Source organism: Arachis ipaensis, chromosome B5, assembly GCF_059453495.1.
Source record: "Arachis ipaensis isolate K30076 ecotype BB chromosome B5, ASM5945349v1, whole genome shotgun sequence".
Classification (NCBI taxonomy): domain Eukaryota; kingdom Viridiplantae; phylum Streptophyta; class Magnoliopsida; order Fabales; family Fabaceae; genus Arachis; species Arachis ipaensis.
The window spans coordinates 159,018,531-159,029,025 of record NC_142440.1 but is presented as its reverse complement, the minus strand read 5'-3'; the positions used below and the strand labels follow the sequence as shown (position 1 = coordinate 159,029,025).

At 28.6% G+C, this 10,495-nt stretch overlaps 1 pseudogene; it reads left to right on the top strand.

Moving 5' to 3' along the window:
* Nucleotides 1–711: 711 nt before the first annotated feature.
* Nucleotides 712–3,488, top strand: LOC148566402 (uncharacterized; annotated as a pseudogene).
* The last annotated feature ends 7,007 nt before the right edge of the window (nt 3,489–10,495 follow it).

Here is a 10,495-nt window from a genome sequence, read left to right as displayed (position 1 = left end):
GTGATATATTTAATAAAAATAAAAATGATATTTTGGGTAAGAAGCAAGAACAAGGAACAAATTCAAAAGAAAAATAATAGATTTTTTAGAGCTAGGATAAAATAATATAATTTAGTAAAATAAATAAAATACATATATTCAAGCCATTTTACAAAAGTAAGATTCAAAATATGTGATCGACAGAAAGTAAATCAAAACTACTACTAGATAGTAGTAAATTTTATTACTAAAATAATTCTTACCCTACTATAAATTGTGCCCGTCTTTGCTTAGTTTTTATTTCATTTTTCTTATAATAATATGACTTAAATTATGCAATATATATATACACCTGATACGTATATATACAAATCTATATGTTTTTGTAAAGAAATTGAGGCATTTAATTTTATGAGTCTTTTCAAATTTTCACTCATTTTTTTCTTCTTCTTCTGTGATTTGAACCCATGAGCATTGATTTTGAGTTTATACTAAAAATCTGTCAATCTTAACTAATATTATGGTGATCGCTAAAGCATCTCCAATGCTAATTTCAATTTTAATTTCATTTTGAATATTTATAAAATTATTTGTCATAAATAGTAATTTAAAATTAAAAATAAAACTTGTCTCTCCAATGTTTAGTTTTAATTTAATTAGAATTTTATGTTTTTTAATTATTTTATTAATATAATTATACGAATAATAAAATTTTATTATTTTTTCATTAAGATGATGCTGTATTAATCAGTTTCATTTCATCGTCAACTCCAATATAAATTTTAATTTTAAATTAATTCACTTATTGAAAATCAAAAGTGATACTCTAAAAATATTTCATTAGAGATGCTTTTATATTATTATACATTAATTATTTTTAGGTAATATTAGAGGATCAACAATTTTAGTGGAAAAAAAATAAAGAACTGGGTAGTGTTGATTCAAATGTAAGACAAAAAAAAAAGAGAGAATACCAATTATCACCTAACCTTTCTCTTATTTTTAAACTATTAACATAAATTTAAAAAATTAGAATTAATAAGCATGTGTGTTTAATCTATCCACTAAATATAAAAAAAAAATTAAATTAGACATTGATATTTAATCAAATATTGTCAAAATATTATATTATTATTACTACTATAAGAAAATTAAACATCAATTGAAAATTACTAGCTACTTGTCTTCATCTTTAGGTAACATCACGGGCTAAGAAAATGTAAGCTTCTTTTGAAGGAGGACTTTAGACTTTATATAATGATGATAAGATGACTTTATAATATGCGTGTGTGATTCATTTATATTTCGATCTTCTATGTTTTTGCTCTAAATTATTTATGTCAATATTTTCTCAAATAATTTTTTCTATAGTACCAATTTTTATGTCGCATTCTCGCTCTTAAATCATTTTCTCTTTTCTACTATTTTGTCTTTCAGTTCCCACATATTCTCTTTTTTATACATATACATGGAACAAAGAAAAAATAATACATATATGATATATCACTTTTTTTTATATAATTTGATAGAAATAATAAATCACCTTAATTAAAATAGAAAGTAGAACCTAGTGCAAAGACTTAAAAAGATTGATTCTTAGTGCTTTCTCACAAAAGAATATCTATCAAACACACAGTGAAGACTCCTTTGTAATATAGTCAATATATAACTAGGTTTCTAAAAAATTATACCAGGAGTCTTAGGGCCAGCAAATTTTGTAATTTATAGTCATTAATTAGTTATTGTTAATATTTTTAATGGTGTGAGATTACATCTAATAATATAAAATTACTCACTATTTTTTGCTGGTTAAGTGTTGACTAAATTTTAATAAAAATACTGATCTTCTAGACTTTTTCAAATTATATTATATAATATATATGGACATTATTCATTCTTATTTCTTATATATGTTTTCTATCCCATTTGTTACGTTAGAAAATTATGTAGATAAGTAATGACAAATTAGAATGTTGAACCCTTAATTTGGTGTGAAGACTTGGAATAATTTTTAATCAATTATGTGTATGTGGTGAAGCTAAATCCCCTTGTCTTTGTAATGTCAATCTCATTAGTCATTTTAGTTAGGCTTTTCTAGATAATTATTATCTATGTAGTATATGGACTTATTAATTTGTTATTATTATTTTTCGTATTTCTAATAATACATTTAATCTGAATTGAAAAGTTGAGTCTTGCATTGTGGAGGACTTGGAATTGTCAATGATTAGTGATTTATTGTGTAACAGTTTAGACTAGTTTATAAATAAGCGTGTGAATCAACTTAATTTTATACAATTAATTTTCAGAATTGAGGTGATATTAATATATATGATTTAAGTTTTGGTAGTTTTTATTTCAAAAATGAATATATAGAAACAATTTATTTATATTATTTTTTGTTTATATTTTTTGCACATCTTATTTTTATGATACAAAATATATTTTTTATTTTTTATTAGTTACTATTAATACCACAAATAAAAATATGAAAATAATATTGTAAAATTCCTACAATACTCTTATTATTTTTTTCCCAAATCTAACCCTAATTTCAAAATTAACTCACACTTTTAACTCTCACCTCACACGCTACACAGATACACACACAGGAGAAGCAGAGAGAGTGAGGATCGGGAAGAAGAAGAGAGGGGAGGAAGGGACGGCGCCGGCGGGCTGGGAGCCGCCGTCGCCGTTGTTGTCGTGGATCAGGAAGAGAGAGGGAGAAGGAGCTTGAAACAAGAAATGGGAGGAGAAAGGAAGAAGCACGAGGTGGTGCTGTCCCGCCGTCGCTCCTAGAGACCGTCCCTACCGCAGCCGGAGCTTCCACTGCCATCGTCGAGGACTCCATCACCGCCACAAAAAGCCACCGCATGTGAAAGAGAAAAACGCGACACAGAACAGAGGGAGGGAATGACATCTTGTCGTGGCCGCGCCTTGTTGCTGCCGCTAGAAAAGGAGCTTCGTCGTCGCCGTCACGGCTGTGGATATGGGGCTTCGAAGAGAGAGAGAGAGGAGCTCGCTGAGGAGAGAGAAAGACAATGGCCAGAGAGAGGAGAGTCTTGCAAGGAGAGGGGAGCTGGTACGCCTCCATCGTTGCTACAGGCTGCGCCACCGCGCCTCTGGTCACCGGGAACCGTGCTGATATCGTCGGAAGCTACTGTTGGAAACTTTGCAAGTTTGTCCTAGCTTAGCTTTGCTTATGCCTGTTCTGTCCTTGCCGGTGGGGGGTCACCGGAGCTGCTGATGCTCCATCCTCTTATTTCCTTTGGTAAGACTAAACTTATTCTGCCTTGTCTTGCCATAAAGCTCTATTATTGACTCTGTCCTATCATGTTTGCTGTCCCTTTTTGTCTTTGCTTAGTTTAAACCACTGTAGGCTATTAGATTCGCGCCATTATTACTGTGGTTGTTCTATGTTATTGATACTAGGGCTATTGTTGAAGTTGCTGCAGTGAGGAATCAAAGTTGTTGCTACTACCTTGGTCCAAATTTCGTGCTCTTTCATTCCATTCTACTTCAACCTTCCTCACCTTTTATCTTGGCACTCTAGTTTGGTTTCTTCGGTCCCTTGGGACCAATTTGTGAGTAGGCTTTACATTTATAATTGTTTGATTGTGCATCTATAATTATTTTGACATATATCTATTATGATCTTTGAATTATACTCACTGTATTTGTCTAGAACGGTTTTAAATTGATTAGAATAATTGATTTATTAAAATTGAATAATTCATTTTGATGAAGTTTATACTTTCGGAACTATACATGAGACCATATATATTTTTGATGAAGTTTTGCATTATTTTAAATTATTTGATCTTACTTGAATATTTGTTTTTGAGACCATATATATTTTTGTTGAAATTTTACATTATTATAAAATATTTGAATTTACTTGAATATCTGTTTTTGAAGCATTGAAATATTTGTTGGTATTCACTTAGTTTAAAGATTGTGAAATATATTTGAAATGTGTTATGATTGAAAAAAGTATGATTGGAAAGGGTTCTGATGAGAAAGTATAATATGATTTGATTTGATTCAATACCTTATATATTTGAAAGATCAAATATTTGTTGTATTTGAAATTATATGTTTTGAATTGGTTTGGGAGGCTCGTATTAGAAAACCGTAGTTAACAGCTGTTATGACGTTAACTTAGATGCATCTAACTCAGACTCCAGCTAGCAGGGGTGTTGCCAGCCTAACGTGTAGGCCACACGTTAGATCTGTTATTCTGTTAGGACACACAAGAGGAAAGGGCTACCCATAGAGGTGGAGCCGCCCAAGTGTGGACTTTTGATTTGATTTCTGTATGAGAATTCTCTTATTGATTCACTTATTTATATAAATTATTATCTTCTAACTAAAATTATGTTTATATGGTCTCATGTGAATTATAGATATACTATTTAGTCACTGGGTTGCAAAATTCACTCCGTTTTTCTAAAAATAATTTTCAGGAATAAATATTTGATTATGTGAGCCTTTCTATTCAAGAGTAATGATCTGCAATGGATATCTATTCGTTGTTGAGTTCTTACACGTCATCTGCTCCATATGTCACAGGCAGGATCTACTCATATTTATTTTATTTTTTGTTTGTTAAAAATATGTAATTTTCTTATTCAACTTATATTTGAGTCAGTTAGGCTTGCTTGGAGATTATTTTTCTGAGCGCTGATCATGACTTATTTTAGGCCGTGATAAATATACTAAAAAATAATGTATATATTATATATCATTTGTATTCTTTGTGAGCCGTGAATATATGATTGAAAAGTTTGTTAGACTAATTTATAAATTAACGTAAATCATATAATTTTGATCAAAACTGAGGTGATGCTAATATGATTTAAATGTGGGTAGCTTTTATTTCAAAAGTAAATATATAAAAATAATTTATTTGTACTATATATTTTTATTTATATTTTTTTGCACATCTTATTTTTATGATATGAAATATAACTTTTTTAATTTTTATTGATTACTTGAATACCAAAAATAAGAATATAAAAATAATATACTAAAAAAATAATGCATACATAATTACTATTCCTCGTGAATATATGATTGAAAATTTTGTTTGGATGATAATATAGCAAATATGTATTTCTTTCTCTTTCTTTGATATTGACCAATACCACTAGTGTTATCCGATCCCTTTGTTAAATTCTATTCGCAATCCTTAGCTTGTTAATGAAGTACAGTGATAGTTTGTAAATGGTGTTGGTGTTGTTATTACTACATTATTGTTACATTAATTCATGATATATACATCACTAGACAATGTGGAATTTTGTAATAATTATTCATTTTTAGTGATCTTTCTACTTTTGTATATATGGAAGTATAATTATATTTATAAGATTGATTTAATGAATGATGTAAATTACTCCATACAAACTGGTCTTCTTGTTCTAGAACCATTGTAATTCATTGATATTGTGTCAATTTTATTAAAAGAGAAAATATTGGAGCCAATGAACTAAAATCCCTGAAGACCATACCATATTGCTAGCATTCATGTAAACCAAACAGTTTTTTGACACAGTTTCTCTTGAATTTAACTTCTTTAAACCATGAAACTAATCCTTTCTTGTGTCTTTTTATGGAATATTTCTAACTATTTACAAAATTAAATTATGTATTTGGTTGATACTTGGTACATGAATTTTGAAAATACTAATCCTAAGGATCAAAATTCGTTAATGGAGATTAAATATTATATTAATTTATTAAAATATTCTAATGACTTTAACTCAGAAATTAGCAATTTCTATTATAAGTTTAATAAAATCAGTTTTTTTTTTTCTGCAATTCTTTATATCAATCACAATTGTCAAATAAAATTATAATTACTAACATAAGTGTCAAAAGTGATCGAATATTATTATTGGTCAGAAAAATGGGTTGGACATTTTAGGTATGATAGAACATTACGAGGGTTAATAGTCAAATTAATTTTTAGAAGATAAGATATTTTTTAAATTTATTTTTTTTGAAAATTTTGTTCAATCAAATTAGTCTTTTAAATATTGCGAATTAATTATATTTATCCTCCAGTCACTCTATTAAGTATTAGCAATTTTTTTCAAAGATTGATGTTGTAAAATATTAATTGATAATATATATAATATCTGATATGTCTAATTAGATCGTGACCAAATATGTTTAGGAAAATTTATTAATAATCCGTGTAATAATAAGTGTAATAACCCGTGTCATGCACGTGATAAGATTGAAATTATAATGTTAAGTTGTTTTGTTAAAATTAAGTTGAATTATAATAATTTGATTAATAAAAAATAACATGTTGTTATGTATTGTTCGTTTTTTCTTAATCTAGTGTATGTTAAGTGTATCAACTCTAAAGAAGTTATTAATCGGTTTTAGTAATCTATTTTTTTCAATAAATCAGACATATATACTCAACTAGTATTTTTACCTGTGATTACATTACGGGAATATAAATCTTTTAAAATTATGTCGGTTTATCCTGATATTATAGATTATAGTACAAAAAAATTTATAAAATTAAACTACTTTTACAAAAAAAATCATAGAAGACAAAAGTCTCCGTCGATTAAGAAGACCAGGATCTCCATAGATAAAAAATCAAACAATAAAATTTTTAGTGATTATTTTTATGTGAAAGAGTTTGATTTATTACTAATAATTAATTTTAATATTCGTTATCTAAAATTTGAAATGATTTAACTTGTATACTTTTGATTAGGTGTTAAGTCGATTGCACAAATAGAAATAATTAATTTTTATATTTGTTATTTAAAAATAATATTTTTTTCTATGTATATAAAAATATAATTAAATATTAGCATGAAAAAAATTGTATTGATAGTTATAAAATTAACTCAAAATTAATTTTTTTAAATAATTGAATCTTGATTTTAACTTTTAATCGTAACATTAGTATTCTCTCTAAATTATATTTAATAAATATTTAAAAGAAGAAAAATAAAAATATAAATTAGAAAGATAAACAGTAAAAATTTAAAACTAAATAAAAAAATAAACAAATATGTATATAATAATAATATTTTTTATTTGAATTATATTATTTTGTTAATTTTATTTTTTGTAGAACAAAAAGATAGAAAAAATAGAGAATGAGAAAAAAGAGAGAGAAAAATAAAGATAAAGACTGAGAAAGGGATTTTATTAATTTTGAAAAAAAATTATTTTAATTATAATAAAAAATATCTGATGACACATTTTGATTTGTCAAATTACTAATATAAAATATAAATTACAAATTATATATAGAATGGCAAGAGTAGAGAGAAATAGAAGAAGGGAGAGAGATAAATGAGAGAATTTAAGAAATGAGTTTATTAATTTTGGAAGGAAATATTTTTTTCTCAATTTGAATAAAAGAATGTCATGTCACCCAAGCGTACCGGTCTACAGGTGCTCTCGCGATAGGAATCCTCGCGACGAGACGTTGGCCCATACCTACAGTGGAGGCACCACCCAGAGTCAATCTATGAGGTCGGGAAATTGAGACTAACACCAGATGCTACAGTTTGCCTATCTACAGTTAAACAAAGTCCAAATCTATAGTCAAGTGAAGGTTAAAAGCCTAAGAACCAAAAAACCTAACATAGTAACCCCCTAATATCTACCTAACATTGACACAATTCAAGCATGCAACCTATCAAACACACAATACAGGCACGAAACAGAACTAAGAAGAAGCAGTATATGCACGAAATAAAATTAAGAAGCAAGAAGGAAAGGGAAAACTTACCGAAAGGATGATCGAAAGGAATTGGAAAATCTCGAGTAGAGTGGACGAAACAAGAGCGATTCGGAGTGAAGAACTTCAGAGTGTGAGAAGAGGAAATGGAGAATATGTGATAATAATAAGGGAAATGGAAACTGAAACGCAAAAGGCAAGAGAAAACTGACTAGTAACGGACGCCTGAGAGCGCGAAAGGCAGGGACAAAACGGACATTTCGTCCAAGGTTCAAATCAACAATTAAGAGCATTTAATGTTTGGTGCGAAGAATGAGGTGACAAAGGGTGTTCCGATCCTTCGAGGCGAACATGCCCACTCGCGCGTAGGGGGCACGCCCTATCACGAGCGGCCGACTAAGCGACGATTCAACCAAAGATGACTGAGAATGCGCCAACAACGACGCTTGCAACTCTAGCTGGCGTGTTGGGGGCACTGTTCCGACCCGGCCCATATGGCGCGTTGCTCCGATCCGGGCGGCCGACCTGGTGAAAAGCGTGAACCCGAACCAAAGGGAACGTCCGGACCTATCCTCTCCTCCAGCAAGGCATGTGACAGTTGGGGAGGGAAATTTCTTGGAAGGCAGGTCTGTCCCTGTGGGACCCGCCCTAGGAGCAGAGTATATAAGGGGAGGGCCCTACCCCTCCCCATGGTATGTCACTATCCCTTCATCTTTACTGCCATCTGTACGGACTCTGTCTTGGACATCGGAGTCTCTTTTGCAGGTACCCCCTCCTCTCTTCACCTCAACTGCTCGGGAGGTCGCACAGCTCTTCCACTCACCCTCCAGAGTCAGACCAGGAGTCCCAATCACGTTCTAGCATCTCGGATCTCAATTTTCCCATCCTCTTTACACGCATTCGATATACCCGACCCGTTCGACAACCGACCAGACGAACATATTGTTTTGTACATCTTATTTTTATGATACGAAATATATTTTTTTTTTATTAATTACTATTAATACCACAAATAAAAATATAAAAATAATGTACTAAAAAATAATGCATATATATTTTTATTCCTCGTGATTTTTAATAATGCATATATATTTCTATCAAACACACAGTGAAGAAGACTCCTTTGTAATATAGTCAATATAGCTAGGTATCTAAAAAATTATATTATATTATATAAAATATATGGACATTATTCATTCTTATTTCTTATATATGTTTTCTACCCCATTTGATACGTTAGAAAATTATGTAGATAAGTAATGACAAATTAGAATGTTGAATTCTTAATTTGGTGTGAAGACTTGGAATAATTGTTAATCAATTATGTGTATGTGGTGAAGCTAAATCCCCTTGTCTTTGTAATGTCAGTCTCATTAGTCATTTTAGTTAGGCTTTTCTAGAAAATTATTATCTATGTAGTATATGGACTTATTAATTTGTTATTATTATTTTTCATATTTCTAATAATACATTTAATCTGAATTGAAAAGTTGAGTCTTGCATTGTGGAGGACTTGGAATTGTCAATGATTAGTGATTTATTGTGTAACAGTTTAGACTAGTTTATAAATAAGCGTGTGAATCAACTTAATTTTATACAATTAATTTTCAGAATTGAGGTGATATTAATATATATGATTTAAGTTTTGGTAGTTTTTATTTCAAAAATGAATATATAGAAACAATTTATTTATATTATTTTTTGTTTATATTTTTTGCACATCTTATTTTTATGATACAAAATATATTTTATATTTTTTATTAATTACTATTAATACCACAAATAAAAATATAAAAATAATATACTAAAAAATAATGTATATACTATATATCATTTGTATTCCTCGTGAGTCGTAAATATATGATTGAAAAGTTTGTTACACTAATTTATAAATTAGCGTATGAATTATATGATTTTGATCAAAACTTTAGGTGATGCTAATATGATTTAAATGTGGGTAGCTTTTATTTCAAAAATAAATATATAAAAATAATTTATTTGTACTATATATTTTTATTTATATTTTTTTGCACATCTTATTTTTATGATATGAAATATAACCTTTTTAATTTTTATTGATTACTTGAATACCAAAAATAAAAATATAAAAATAATATACTAAAAAAATAATGCATACATAATTACTATTCCTCATGAATATATGATTGAAAATTTTGTTTGGATGATAATAGCATCTTCTAGCAAATATGTATTTCTTTCTCTTTCTTTGATATTGACCACTAGTGTTATCCCTTTGTTAAATTCTATTCGCAATCCTTGTTAATGAAGTACAATGATAGTTTGTATATGGTGTTGGTGTTGTTATTACTACATTATTGATACTTTAATTCATGAAATATACATCACTAGACAATGTGGAATTTTGTAATAATTATTCATTTTTAAAGTGATCTTTCTACTTTTGTATATATGGAAGTATAATTATATTTATAAGATTGATTTAATGAATGATGTGAATTACTCCATACAAACTGGTCCTGTTCTAGAACCATTGTAATTCATTGATATTGTGTCAATTTTATTACAATCCCTGAACACCATACCATATTGCTAGCATTCATGTAAACCAAACAGTTTTTTGCCACAGTTTCTCTTGAATTTAACTTCTTTAAACCATGAAACTAATCCTTTCTTGTGTCTTTTTATGGAATATTTCTAACTATTTACAAAATTAAATTATGTATTTGGTTGATACTTGGTACATGAATTTTGAAAATACTAATCCTAAGGATCAAAATTCGTTAATGGAGATTAAATATTATATTAATTTAT